The sequence below is a fragment of the Oppia nitens genome, unplaced genomic scaffold, assembly GCF_028296485.1.
Source record: "Oppia nitens isolate AA-2021 unplaced genomic scaffold, nextdenovo-longstitch-racon4-pilon3 scaffold2_pilon_pilon_pilon, whole genome shotgun sequence".
Lineage (NCBI taxonomy): Eukaryota > Metazoa > Arthropoda > Arachnida > Sarcoptiformes > Oppiidae > Oppia > Oppia nitens.
Genome location: NW_026533210.1, coordinates 2,044,001 through 2,057,701, shown reverse-complemented (window position 1 = coordinate 2,057,701; position 13,701 = coordinate 2,044,001).

Below are 13,701 nucleotides of genomic sequence, written 5' to 3'. Positions count from 1 at the left end.
TTATTTTCAAAATGGGCATCACTAGTCAGTCTATTATTATTTTTCATTTAGTTTTAATTAATAATTTTTGATTTTAAAATTAGTTAGCTATATAGCTTTACTGTTCGTATAATTTTTAATATTTATTATCAAAATGGGTTCCACTAGTCAGTCTATTATTATTCTTCATTTAGTTTTGAATTATAATTTTTGATATTTCAATTAGTAAGTTATATAGCTTTACTGTTCGTATAATTTTTAATATTTATTTTCAAAATGGGCTCCACTAGTCAGTCTATTATTATTCTTCATTTAGTTTTGAATTATAATTTTTGATATTTCAATTAGTAAGTTATATAGCTTTACTGTTCGTATAATTTTTAATATTTATTTTCAAAATGGGCTCCACTAGTCAGTCTATTATTATTCTTCATTTAGTTTTAATTAATAATTTTTGATTTTAAAATTAGTTAGCTATATAGCTTTACTGTTCGTATAATTTTTAATATTTATTTTCAAAATGGGCTCCACTAGTCAGTCTATTATAATTTTTCATTTAGTTTTAATTAATAATTTTTGATTTTAAAATTAGTTAGTTATATAGCTTTACTGTTCGTATAATTTTTAATATTTATTTTCAAAATGGGCTCCACTAGTCAGACTATTATTATTCTTCATTTAGTTTTAATTAATAATTTTTGATTTTAAAATTAGTTAGTTATATATCTTTATTGTTATTATAATTTTTAATATTTATTTTAAAAATGGGCACCACTAGTCAGTCTATTATTATTTTTCATTTAGTTTTAATTAATAATTTTTGATTTTAAAATTAGTTAGTTATATAGCTTTACTGTTCGTATAATTTTTAATATTTATTTTCAAAATGGTTTCCACTAGTCAGTCTATTATTATTCTTCATTTAGTTTTAATTAATAATTCTTGATTTTAAAATTAGTTAGTTATATATCTTTATTGTTATTATAATTTTTAATATTTATTTTAAAAATGGGCACCACTAGTCAGTCTATTATTATTCTTCATTTAGTTTTGAATAATAATTTTTGATTTTAAAATTAGTTAGTTATATAGCTTTACTGTTCGTATAATTTTTAATATTTATTTTCAAAATGGGCTCCACTAGTCAGTCTATTATAATTTTTCATTTAGTTTTAATTAATAATTTTTGATTTTAAAATTAGTTAGCTATATAGCTTTACTGTTTGTATAATTTTTAATATTTATTATCAAAATGGGTTCCACTAGTCAGTCTATTATTATTCTTCATTTAGTTTTGAATTATAATTTTTGATATTTCAATTAGTAAGTTATATAGCTTTACTGTTCGTATAATTTTTAATATTTATTTTCAAAATGGGCTCCACTAGTCAGTCTATTATTATTCTTCATTTAGTTTTAATTAATAATTTTTGATATTTCAATTAGTTAGTTATATATCTTTACTGTTCGTATAATTTTTAATATTTATTTTAAAAATGGGCACCACTAGTCAGTCTATTATTATTTTTCATTTAGTTTTAATTAATAATTTTTGATTTTAAAATTAGTTAGTTATATAGCTTTACTGTTCGTATAATTTTTAATATTTATTTTCAAAATGGGCTCCACTAGTCAGTCTATTATTATTCTTCATTTAGTTTTAATTAATAATTTTTGATTTTAAAATTAGTTAGCTATATAGCTTTACTGTTCGTATAATTTTTAATATTTATTTTCAAAATGGGCTCCACTAGTCAGTCTATTATAATTTTTCATTTAGTTTTAATTAATAATTTTTGATTTTAAAATTAGTTAGTTATATAGCTTTACTGTTCGTATAATTTTTAATATTTATTTTCAAAATGGGCTCCACTAGTCAGTCTATTATTATTCTTCATTTAGTTTTAATTAATAATTTTTGATTTTAAAATTAGTTAGCTATATAGCTTTACTGTTCGTATAATTTTTAATATTTATTTTCAAAATGGGCTCCACTAGTCAGTCTATTATAATTTTTCATTTAGTTTTAATTAATAATTTTTGATTTTAAAATTAGTTAGTTATATATCTTTATTGTTATTATAATTTTTAATATTTATTTTAAAAATGGGCACCACTAGTCAGTCTATTATTATTCTTCATTTAGTTTTGAATTATAATTTTTGATATTTCAATTAGTAAGTTATATAGCTTTACTGTTCGTATAATTTTTAATATTTATTTTCAAAATGGGCTCCACTAGTCAGTCTATTATTATTCTTCATTTAGTTTTGAATAATAATTTTTGATTTTAAAATTAGTTAGTTATATAGCTTTACTGTTCGTATAATTTTTAATATTTATTTTCAAAATGGGCTCCACTAGTCAGTCTATTATTATTCTTCATTTAGTTTTGAATAATAATTTTTGATTTTAAAATTAGTTAGTTATATATCTTTATTGTTATTATAATTTTTAATATTTATTTTAAAAATGGGCACCACTAGTCAGTCTATTATTATTCTTCATTTAGTTTTGAATTATAATTTTTGATATTTCAATTAGTAAGTTATATAGCTTTACTGTTCGTATAATTTTTAATATTTATTTTCAAAATGGGCTCCACTAGTCAGTCTATTATTATTCTTCATTTAGTTTTGAATAATAATTTTTGATTTTAAAATTAGTTAGTTATATAGCTTTACTGTTCGTATAATTTTTAATATTTATTTTCAAAATGGGCTCCACTAGTCAGTCTATTATTATTCTTCATTTAGTTTTGAATAATAATTTTTGATTTTAAAATTAGTTAGTTATATAGCTTTACTGTTCGTATAATTTTTAATATTTATTTTCAAAATGGGCTCCACTAGTCAGTCTATTATTATTCTTCATTTAGTTTTAATTAATAATTTTTGATTTTAAAATTAGTTAGCTATATAGCTTTACTGTTCGTATAATTTTTAATATTTATTTTCAAAATGGGCTCCACTAGTCAGTCTATTATTATTCTTCATTTAGTTTTGAATTATAATTTTTGATATTTCAATTAGTAAGTTATATAGCTTTACTGTTCGTATAATTTTTAATATTTATTTTCAAAATGGGCTCCACTAGTCAGTCTATTATTATTCTTCATTTAGTTTTAATTAATAATTTTTGATATTTCAATTAGTTAGTTATATATCTTTACTGTTTGTATAATTTTTAATATTTATTTTAAAAATGGGCACCACTAGTCAGTCTATTATTATTCTTCATTTAGTTTTAATTAATAATTTTTGATTTTAAAATTAGTTTGTTATATAGCTTTACTTTTCGTATAATTTTTAATATTTATTTTCAAAATGGGCTCCACTAGTCAGTCTATTATTATTCTTCATTTAGTTTTAATTAATAATTTTTGATTTTAAAATTAGTTAGTTATATATCTTTATTGTTATTATAATTTTTAATATTTATTATCAAAATGGGTTCCACTAGTCAGTCTATTATTATTCTTCATTTAGTTTTGAATTATAATTTTTGATATTTCAATTAGTTAGTTAAAAATGGGCACCACTAGTCAGTCTATTATTATTCTTCATTTAGTTTTGAATAATAATTTTTGATTTTAAAATTAGTTAGTTATATATCTTTACTGTTCGTATAATTTTTAATATTTATTATCAAAATGGGTTCCACTAGTCAGTCTATTATTATTCTTAATTTAGTTTTGAATTATAATTTTTGATATTTCAATTAGTAAGTTATATATCTTTACTGTTCGTATAATTTTTAATATTTATTTTCAAAATGGGCTCCACTAGTCAGTCTATTATTATTCTTCATTTAGATTTGAATAATAATTTTTGATATTTCAATTAGTTAGTTATATATCTTTACTGTTTGTATAATTTTTAATATTTATTTTAAAAATGGGCACCACTAGTCAGTCTATTATTATTCTTCATTTAGTTTTAATTAATAATTTTTGATATTTCAATTAGTTAGTTATATATCTTTACTGTTTGTATAATTTTTAATATTTATTTTAAAAATGGGCACCACTAGTCAGTCTATTATTATTCTTCATTTAGTTTTAATTAATAATTTTTGATTTTAAAATTAGTTAGTTATATAGCTTTACTTTTCGTATAATTTTTAATATTTATTTTCAAAATGGGCTCCACTAGTCAGTCTATTATTATTCTTCATTTAGTTTTAATTAATAATTTTTGATTTTAAAATTAGTTAGTTATATATCTTTATTGTTATTATAATTTTTAATATTTATTATCAAAATGGGTTCCACTAGTCAGTCTATTATTATTCTTCATTTAGTTTTGAATAATAATTTTTGATTTTAAAATTAGTTAGTTATATATCTTTACTGTTCGTATAATTTTTAATATTTATTATCAAAATGGGTTCCACTAGTCAGTCTATTATTATTCTTAATTTAGTTTTGAATTATAATTTTTGATATTTCAATTAGTAAGTTATATATCTTTACTGTTCGTATAATTTTTAATATTTATTATCAAAATGGGTTCCACTAGTCAGTCTATTATTATTCTTCATTTAGATTTGAATAATAATTTTTGATATTTCAATTAGTTAGTTATATATCTTTATTGTTATTATAATTTTTAATATTTATTTTAAAAATGGGCACCACTAGTCAGTCTATTATTATTTTTCATTTAGTTTTAATTAATAATTTTTGATTTTAAAATTAGTTAGTTATATAGCTTTACTGTTCGTATAATTTTTAATATTTATTTTCAAAATGGGCTCCACTAGTCAGTCTATTATTATTCTTCATTTAGTTTTAATTAATAATTTTTGATTTTAAAATTAGTTAGCTATATAGCTTTACTGTTCGTATAATTTTTAATATTTATTTTCAAAATGGGTTCCACTAGTCAGTCTATTATTATTCTTCATTTAGTTTTAATTAATAATTTTTGATTTTAAAATTAGTTAGTTATATATCTTTATTGTTATTATAATTTTTAATATTTATTTTAAAAATGGGCACCACTAGTCAGTCTATTATTATTCTTCATTTAGTTTTGAATAATAATTTTTGATTTTAAAATTAGTTAGTTATATAGCTTTACTGTTCGTATAATTTTTAATATTTATTTTCAAAATGGGCTCCACTAGTCAGTCTATTATAATTTTTCATTTAGTTTTAATTAATAATTTTTGATTTTAAAATTAGTTAGCTATATAGCTTTACTGTTTGTATAATTTTTAATATTTATTATCAAAATGGGTTCCACTAGTCAGTCTATTATTATTCTTCATTTAGTTTTGAATTATAATTTTTGATATTTCAATTAGTAAGTTATATAGCTTTACTGTTCGTATAATTTTTAATATTTATTTTCAAAATGGGCTCCACTAGTCAGTCTATTATTATTCTTCATTTAGTTTTAATTAATAATTTTTGATTTTAAAATATTAGTTATATAGCTTTACTGTTCGTATAATTTTTAATATTTATTTTCAAAATGGGCTCCACTAGTCAGTCTATTATTATTCTTCATTTAGTTTTGAATAATAATTTTTGATTTTAAAATTAGTTAGTTATATAGCTTTACTGTTCGTATAATTTTTAATATTTATTTTCAAAATGGGCTCCACTAGTCAGTCTATTATTATTCTTCATTTAGTTTTAATTAATAATTTTTGATTTTAAAATTAGTTAGCTATATAGCTTTACTGTTCGTATAATTTTTAATATTTATTTTCAAAATGGGCTCCACTAGTCAGTCTATTATTATTCTTCATTTAGTTTTGAATAATAATTTTTGATTTTAAAATTAGTTAGTTATATAGCTTTACTGTTCGTATAATTTTTAATATTTATTTTCAAAATGGGCTCCACTAGTCAGTCTATTATTATTCTTCATTTAGTTTTGAATAATAATTTTTGATTTTAAAATTAGTTAGTTATATAGCTTTACTGTTCGTATAATTTTTAATATTTATTTTCAAAATGGGCTCCACTAGTCAGTCTATTATTATTCTTCATTTAGTTTTGAATTATAATTTTTGATATTTCAATTAGTAAGTTATATAGCTTTACTGTTCGTATAATTTTTAATATTTATTTTCAAAATGGGCTACACTAGTCAGTCTATTATTATTTTTCATTTAGTTTTAATTAATAATTTTTGATTTTAAAATTAGTTAGTTATATAGCTTTACTGTTCGTATAATTTTTAATATTTATTTTCAAAATGGGCTCCACTAGTCAGTCTATTATAATTTTTCATTTAGTTTTAATTAATAATTTTTGATTTTAAAATTAGTTAGTTATATAGCTTTACTGTTCGTATAATTTTTAATATTTATTTTCAAAATGGGCTCCACTAGTCAGTCTATTATTATTCTTCATTTAGTTTTGAATAATAATTTTTGATTTTAAAATTAGTTAGTTATATAGCTTTACTGTTCGTATAATTTTTAATATTTATTTTCAAAATGGGCTCCACTAGTCAGTCTATTATTATTCTTCATTTAGTTTTAATTAATAATTTTTGATTTTAAAATTAGTTAGTTATATATCTTTATTGTTATTATAATTTTTAATATTTATTTTAAAAATGGGCACCACTAGTCAGTCTATTATTATTCTTCATTTAGTTTTGAATAATAATTTTTGATTTTAAAATTAGTTAGTTATATATCTTTACTGTTCGTATAATTTTTAATATTTATTATCAAAATGGGTTCCACTAGTCAGTCTATTATTATTCTTAATTTAGTTTTGAATTATAATTTTTGATATTTCAATTAGTAAGTTATATATCTTTACTGTTCGTATAATTTTTAATATTTATTATCAAAATGGGCTCCACTAGTCAGTCTATTATAATTTTTCATTTAGTTTTAATTAATAATTTTTGATTTTAAAATTAGTTAGTTATATAGCTTTACTGTTCGTATAATTTTTAATATTTATTTTCAAAATGGGCTCCACTAGTCAGTCTATTATTATTCTTCATTTAGTTTTGAATAATAATTTTTGATTTTAAAATTAGTTAGTTATATAGCTTTACTGTTCGTATAATTTTTAATATTTATTTATTCAAAATGGGCTCCACTAGTCAGTCTATTATTATTCTTCATTTAGTTTTAATTAATAATTTTTGATTTTAAAATTAGTTAGTTATATATCTTTATTGTTATTATAATTTTTAATATTTATTTTAAAAATGGGCACCACTAGTCAGTCTATTATTATTCTTCATTTAGTTTTGAATAATAATTTTTGATTTTAAAATTAGTTAGTTATATATCTTTACTGTTCGTATAATTTTTAATATTTATTATCAAAATGGGTTCCACTAGTCAGTCTATTATTATTCTTAATTTAGTTTTGAATTATAATTTTTGATATTTCAATTAGTAAGTTATATATCTTTACTGTTCGTATAATTTTTAATATTTATTATCAAAATGGGTTCCACTAGTCAGTCTATTATTATTCTTCATTTAGATTTGAATAATAATTTTTGATATTTCAATTAGTTAGTTATATATCTTTATTGTTATTATAATTTTTAATATTTATTTTAAAAATGGGCACCACTAGTCAGTCTATTATTATTTTTCATTTAGTTTTAATTAATAATTTTTGATTTTAAAATTAGTTAGTTATATAGCTTTACTGTTCGTATAATTTTTAATATTTATTTTCAAAATGGGCTCCACTAGTCAGTCTATTATTATTCTTCATTTAGTTTTAATTAATAATTTTTGATTTTAAAATTAGTTAGCTATATAGCTTTACTGTTCGTATAATTTTTAATATTTATTTTCAAAATGGGTTCCACTAGTCAGTCTATTATTATTCTTCATTTAGTTTTAATTAATAATTTTTGATTTTAAAATTAGTTAGTTATATATCTTTATTGTTATTATAATTTTTAATATTTATTTTAAAAATGGGCTCCACTAGTCAGTCTATTATAATTTTTCATTTAGTTTTAATTAATAATTTTTGATTTTAAAATTAGTTAGCTATATAGCTTTACTGTTTGTATAATTTTTAATATTTATTATCAAAATGGGTTCCACTAGTCAGTCTATTATTATTCTTCATTTAGTTTTGAATTATAATTTTTGATATTTCAATTAGTAAGTTATATAGCTTTACTGTTCGTATAATTTTTAATATTTATTTTCAAAATGGGCTCCACTAGTCAGTCTATTATTATTCTTCATTTAGTTTTAATTAATAATTTTTGATTTTAAAATATTAGTTATATAGCTTTACTGTTCGTATAATTTTTAATATTTATTTTCAAAATGGGCTCCACTAGTCAGTCTATTATTATTCTTCATTTAGTTTTGAATAATAATTTTTGATTTTAAAATTAGTTAGTTATATAGCTTTACTGTTCGTATAATTTTTAATATTTATTTTCAAAATGGGCTCCACTAGTCAGTCTATTATTATTCTTCATTTAGTTTTAATTAATAATTTTTGATTTTAAAATTAGTTAGCTATATAGCTTTACTGTTCGTATAATTTTTAATATTTATTTTCAAAATGGGCTCCACTAGTCAGTCTATTATTATTCTTCATTTAGTTTTGAATAATAATTTTTGATTTTAAAATTAGTTAGTTATATAGCTTTACTGTTCGTATAATTTTTAATATTTATTTTCAAAATGGGCTCCACTAGTCAGTCTATTATTATTCTTCATTTAGTTTTGAATAATAATTTTTGATTTTAAAATTAGTTAGTTATATAGCTTTACTGTTCGTATAATTTTTAATATTTATTTTCAAAATGGGCTCCACTAGTCAGTCTATTATTATTCTTCATTTAGTTTTAATTAATAATTTTTGATTTTAAAATTAGTTAGCTATATAGCTTTACTGTTCGTATAATTTTTAATATTTATTTTCAAAATGGGCTCCACTAGTCAGTCTATTATTATTCTTCATTTAGTTTTGAATTATAATTTTTGATATTTCAATTAGTAAGTTATATAGCTTTACTGTTCGTATAATTTTTAATATTTATTTTCAAAATGGGCTACACTAGTCAGTCTATTATTATTTTTCATTTAGTTTTAATTAATAATTTTTGATTTTAAAATTAGTTAGTTATATAGCTTTACTGTTCGTATAATTTTTAATATTTATTTTCAAAATGGGCTCCACTAGTCAGTCTATTATAATTTTTCATTTAGTTTTAATTAATAATTTTTGATTTTAAAATTAGTTAGTTATATAGCTTTACTGTTCGTATAATTTTTAATATTTATTTTCAAAATGGGCTCCACTAGTCAGTCTATTATTATTCTTCATTTAGTTTTGAATAATAATTTTTGATTTTAAAATTAGTTAGTTATATAGCTTTACTGTTCGTATAATTTTTAATATTTATTTTCAAAATGGGCTCCACTAGTCAGTCTATTATTATTCTTCATTTAGTTTTGAATAATAATTTTTGATTTTAAAATTAGTTAGTTATATAGCTTTACTGTTCGTATAATTTTTAATATTTATTTTCAAAATGGGCTCCACTAGTCAGTCTATTATTATTCTTCATTTAGTTTTAATTAATAATTTTTGATTTTAAAATTAGTTAGCTATATAGCTTTACTGTTCGTATAATTTTTAATATTTATTTTCAAAATGGGCTCCACTAGTCAGTCTATTATTATTCTTCATTTAGTTTTGAATTATAATTTTTGATATTTCAATTAGTAAGTTATATAGCTTTACTGTTCGTATAATTTTTAATATTTATTTTCAAAATGGGCTACACTAGTCAGTCTATTATTATTTTTCATTTAGTTTTAATTAATAATTTTTGATTTTAAAATTAGTTAGTTATATAGCTTTACTGTTCGTATAATTTTTAATATTTATTTTCAAAATGGGCTCCACTAGTCAGTCTATTATTATTCTTCATTTAGTTTTGAATAATAATTTTTGATTTTAAAATTAGTTAGTTATATAGCTTTACTGTTCGTATAATTTTTAATATTTATTTTCAAAATGGGCTCCACTAGTCAGTCTATTATTATTCTTCATTTAGTTTTAATTAATAATTTTTGATTTTAAAATTAGTTAGCTATATAGCTTTACTGTTCGTATAATTTTTAATATTTATTTTCAAAATGGGCTCCACTAGTCAGTCTATTATTATTCTTCATTTAGTTTTGAATTATAATTTTTGATATTTCAATTAGTAAGTTATATAGCTTTACTGTTCGTATAATTTTTAATATTTATTTTCAAAATGGGCTCCACTAGTCAGTCTATTATTATTCTTCATTTAGTTTTAATTAATAATTTTTGATATTTCAATTAGTTAGTTATATATCTTTACTGTTTGTATAATTTTTAATATTTATTTTAAAAATGGGCACCACTAGTCAGTCTATTATTATTCTTCATTTAGTTTTAATTAATAATTTTTGATTTTAAAATTAGTTAGTTATATAGCTTTACTTTTCGTATAATTTTTAATATTTATTATCAAAATGGGTTCCACTTAGACTGACCACCCAATTTATTAGTAAACCTGTATAATAGAATAAAATATATGAATTTCACCTGTATTTTCCTGTATATAAAATATTATATTCCTGTATGTTAACCTGTATTTAAATAACTATATATATATATACTATATGTTTAAAATAAAAATTAAAAATAATTTAATTTAAATATTATAGTTACATAAAAAATAAAATATAGTTTTCTATATTGAGAATGAACAATTTTATAAATAAAACTTAAAAAAATTATTTACTATAGGTTAATATATTTAAACATTATATTAAATTTTTTACTATAGATATTTTTAATAACATAATTTACTTGATAGCTAATTTATACTTTTATTAATTAGTTGGTTTCACATATTTTAAAACTGTACAGTGTACATTACATTATACAGGTTAGCCCCTTTCCTGTCACCTGTATCAGACCCTACATTCCTGTATAATACAGGCGGAACCTGTATGGGTGGTCAGTCTAGTTCCACTAGTCAGTCTATTATTATTCTTCATTTAGTTTTGAATTATAATTTTTGATATTTCAATTAGTTAGTTATATAGCTTTACTGTTCGTATAATTTTTAATATTTATTTTCAAAATGGGCTCCACTATTCAGTCTATTATTATTCTTCATTTAGTTTTGAATAATAATTTTTGATTTTAAAATTAGTTAGTTATATAGCTTTACTGTTCGTATAATTTTTAATATTTATTTTCAAAATGGGCTCCACTAGTCAGTCTATTATTATTCTTCATTTAGTTTTGAATAATAATTTTTGATTTTAAAATTAGTTAGTTATATAGCTTTACTGTTCGTATAATTTTTAATATTTATTTTCAAAATGGGCTCCACTAGTCAGTCTATTATTATTCTTCATTTAGTTTTAATTAATAATTTTTGATATTTCAATTAGTTAGTTATATATCTTTACTGTTTGTATAATTTTTAATATTTATTTTAAAAATGGGCACCACTAGTCAGTCTATTATTATTCTTCATTTAGTTTTAATTAATAATTTTTGATTTTAAAATTAGTTTGTTATATAGCTTTACTTTTCGTATAATTTTTAATATTTATTTTCAAAATGGGCTCCACTAGTCAGTCTATTATTATTCTTCATTTAGTTTTAATTAATAATTTTTGATTTTAAAATTAGTTAGTTATATATCTTTATTGTTATTATAATTTTTAATATTTATTATCAAAATGGGTTCCACTAGTCAGTCTATTATTATTCTTCATTTAGTTTTGAATTATAATTTTTGATATTTCAATTAGTTAGTTAAAAATGGGCACCACTAGTCAGTCTATTATTATTCTTCATTTAGTTTTGAATAATAATTTTTGATTTTAAAATTAGTTAGTTATATATCTTTACTGTTCGTATAATTTTTAATATTTATTATCAAAATGGGTTCCACTAGTCAGTCTATTATTATTCTTAATTTAGTTTTGAATTATAATTTTTGATATTTCAATTAGTAAGTTATATATCTTTACTGTTCGTATAATTTTTAATATTTATTTTCAAAATGGGCTCCACTAGTCAGTCTATTATTATTCTTCATTTAGATTTGAATAATAATTTTTGATATTTCAATTAGTTAGTTATATATCTTTACTGTTTGTATAATTTTTAATATTTATTTTAAAAATGGGCACCACTAGTCAGTCTATTATTATTCTTCATTTAGTTTTAATTAATAATTTTTGATATTTCAATTAGTTAGTTATATATCTTTACTGTTTGTATAATTTTTAATATTTATTTTAAAAATGGGCACCACTAGTCAGTCTATTATTATTCTTCATTTAGTTTTAATTAATAATTTTTGATTTTAAAATTAGTTAGTTATATAGCTTTACTTTTCGTATAATTTTTAATATTTATTTTCAAAATGGGCTCCACTAGTCAGTCTATTATTATTCTTCATTTAGTTTTAATTAATAATTTTTGATTTTAAAATTAGTTAGTTATATATCTTTATTGTTATTATAATTTTTAATATTTATTATCAAAATGGGTTCCACTAGTCAGTCTATTATTATTCTTCATTTAGTTTTGAATAATAATTTTTGATTTTAAAATTAGTTAGTTATATATCTTTACTGTTCGTATAATTTTTAATATTTATTATCAAAATGGGTTCCACTAGTCAGTCTATTATTATTCTTAATTTAGTTTTGAATTATAATTTTTGATATTTCAATTAGTAAGTTATATATCTTTACTGTTCGTATAATTTTTAATATTTATTATCAAAATGGGTTCCACTAGTCAGTCTATTATTATTCTTCATTTAGATTTGAATAATAATTTTTGATATTTCAATTAGTTAGTTATATATCTTTATTGTTATTATAATTTTTAATATTTATTTTAAAAATGGGCACCACTAGTCAGTCTATTATTATTTTTCATTTAGTTTTAATTAATAATTTTTGATTTTAAAATTAGTTAGTTATATAGCTTTACTGTTCGTATAATTTTTAATATTTATTTTCAAAATGGGCTCCACTAGTCAGTCTATTATTATTCTTCATTTAGTTTTAATTAATAATTTTTGATTTTAAAATTAGTTAGCTATATAGCTTTACTGTTCGTATAATTTTTAATATTTATTTTCAAAATGGGTTCCACTAGTCAGTCTATTATTATTCTTCATTTAGTTTTAATTAATAATTTTTGATTTTAAAATTAGTTAGTTATATATCTTTATTGTTATTATAATTTTTAATATTTATTTTAAAAATGGGCACCACTAGTCAGTCTATTATTATTCTTCATTTAGTTTTGAATAATAATTTTTGATTTTAAAATTAGTTAGTTATATAGCTTTACTGTTCGTATAATTTTTAATATTTATTTTCAAAATGGGCTCCACTAGTCAGTCTATTATAATTTTTCATTTAGTTTTAATTAATAATTTTTGATTTTAAAATTAGTTAGCTATATAGCTTTACTGTTTGTATAATTTTTAATATTTATTATCAAAATGGGTTCCACTAGTCAGTCTATTATTATTCTTCATTTAGTTTTGAATTATAATTTTTGATATTTCAATTAGTAAGTTATATAGCTTTACTGTTCGTATAATTTTTAATATTTATTTTCAAAATGGGCTCCACTAGTCAGTCTATTATTATTCTTCATTTAGTTTTAATTAATAATTTTTGATTTTAAAATATTAGTTATATAGCTTTACTGTTCGTATAATT